Below are 2,541 nucleotides of genomic sequence, written 5' to 3' on the forward strand. Positions count from 1 at the left end.
TCAACGTCCACCCGAGAGAACACCGACGGTGCCTGCTTTTCTTTCTTATAAGTCTCCCCAAAGCCTGGCTGTCTCTACCCACGTGCCCTTTCTAGTGGGAGCTGTTGGTGGTTAACAGCGACTGAATTAGCTAAGTATTTCAAAGATCCCATAGACTTTAAAGACTGCTAGGAAAGAGGCCCCTATAACTGATTTGCTAGAACAGTGTAGTTTTATTCCCTCTCTGAAAGAAAATGGTCCTGTGTTTGTAGCCATCTATGTTGGCAAAAGTATTTCAGTGTCGACTTGCTGGAGGGTGCTTGGTTTTTACGTGCGGTGCCTCTCCCAGCAAACTCTATCCCAGCCACATTTACGTAGGCGTCACGGGATAAAACACGGTCCTCATCCGAAGCCCAGGAGCGCTAGAACATTTAAAGGAAAGGTCATATTCCTATGTTCCGGGAATGTCTTATTCTATTTCGTTCTTGGTCTGGGTTCTTGTTGGTGGTTCTAGAAGGTGAACCCCATCTATGAGATGTCACAGTAAATACAGGGTGGATGGGGCCAAGTAGCTTTAGAGTCGTATGGAAAATAATACAACAATCAGTAAATCACAAGAATCAATCTGTGATTTGTGTGCTCACAACTGTAAATCTACTTTTGCCCCACCCTGTATATATATATATATAAAAAAAGAGTTCAATTTACTACAAGTTATATCGTAACTGGCTCAAGTTCTGGTTTAAGAAGTGATTTCCTCCCAGCCAGTGTGGCTCAGTGTCATCCCGTGGACAGAGAGGTCCCGGTTCCATTCCTAGTCAGGGCCCAGGCCCAGGTTGTGGGCTCCATCCCCAGTGGGGAGCGTGCAGGAGGCAGCCGATTGATGTTTCTCTCTCACATTGATGTTTCTATCTCTTTCTCCCTTCCTCTGTCTCTAAAAATATCAATAAAAAACATATTAAAAAAAAAGAATTGATTTCCTTCCTGGAGTACACAAAAAAATGTATTTTAAAATTTCTCTTCCTGTGGGAAAAACCACAAAGACAACATAATAGCACGTCTTCTGAATACACTGGGGACGGTTTCTAGGCAAATGGGGGCCACAGTGAGACGTGTGTGGTTGTCTGTAAACATCTGGGTGCGGATTGGACCTCAGGAGCCGGCTCTCTCGGTGTTCAGTCCTGAGCAGTATTTGGTCTTCCTTTGAGACTGAACATCAGCTACTTGGAAACCTGAAGCTTTGACCTTGGCCAAAAAAAAAAAAAAAAAAAAAAAGCCTTGTCTTTATAATTCTATTTTATTAAAACCCATCTGGATACAGGAGGGGACCTCACACTTTATTTCAGCTTCTCCAGAGCAAAGCCCTTATTCTGTGTCTCACTTGTCTGACCGCAACGATCATGCTTGTTGCTGGTAACTAAAGCTGGGGTCTCTGTCTCGCTGCGCACGCTTCGCGGAGACTGCGTGTTTCACAGGTGGCGGTTCACGGCCGCCTTGCGCCGAGCTGGTCGAGTGACACCACTTTCCCAGAGGGCTCCTATGAAGCTTCGCCGTTTGGGGCACAAGTATTTTTACAGCTAAGCTGTGCACATTGTCTCTCTAGGCGCCATGCTATTGCACACCTAGAAGACGGCAGTGAGGGTGCCATCACGTGTGCGCACCGGGAAACCAGCAGGCTCACGCGAGCCGCCCCCGCGTTGCGGGGTTGGGAACCGTGTTCTCTCTGAGGGAGGCCCGCAGGTACACGTCAGGCTTCAGATCACTTCTTTAGATGTGCATCGACCACGTCCTCGCTCACCTTTCTCAGACTCCTCGGACAAAACTTCTGAGGAAGGCTGTAAACAAAGAGGGGTCATCACTTAAAACAACAGATCGTCCAGCGTTCTCCCCCTCCGAGCCCTGGGAGCAGGGCGGGCCTGGAGGAGGAGGCGCGGCCGTGCCTGCTGGCGAAGCAGACAGACGGACGGACGGACGGATGGCATCTCGGTGCGGGGCCGGACAAGAAGCACGTGTGTGTGCTCTCCGGAGCAGCAGGGGCTTAAACAGGCCACACTGTTCTTTCCTTCTCCTGTGCTAGAAGTTCGAGGATGCCCGCCCCGAACGGGTGGGGGGGCACAGCGCCGGGCCCGGGGCCGCTGTCTCGTTGCTGTGCTGGGGGCTTCCCTCCCCGGGTCCCAGTGGCTGCTGGCACTGCAGGAGCCCGGCTGGTGGGACCAGGAGGTCAGCCCTCCCTGGAGGACCCTTCCTGGAAGTGATGCAGGCTCTGCAGCTCACTGGCCAGCACACCCCGAGAAACAGGAAATGGGGTCCGTTACTGCAGACGTAGGTAAGAGTGGATGTGAGGGGTCAACCAGCTGCCTGTGATCTGGCTGGTGAGATGGCTGACCCTCCAAAACACACTTGAGGGTCTGGGAGTAGCAGGGACCTGCCCTGTTGCCCTGGTGTCCATGACGCCCACGGAGGGTCGTCCAGCCACGGTGGCCTGGGAGGGTGGAGTATAAGCGGCTGAATGGTTCCCGGGCAGGTGGACCCGAGGCAGCTCAGAGCATCCTGTGTGCTGAG

This window comes from Molossus molossus, unplaced genomic scaffold (assembly GCF_014108415.1).
Source record: "Molossus molossus isolate mMolMol1 unplaced genomic scaffold, mMolMol1.p scaffold_m16_p_8, whole genome shotgun sequence".
Lineage (NCBI taxonomy): Eukaryota > Metazoa > Chordata > Mammalia > Chiroptera > Molossidae > Molossus > Molossus molossus.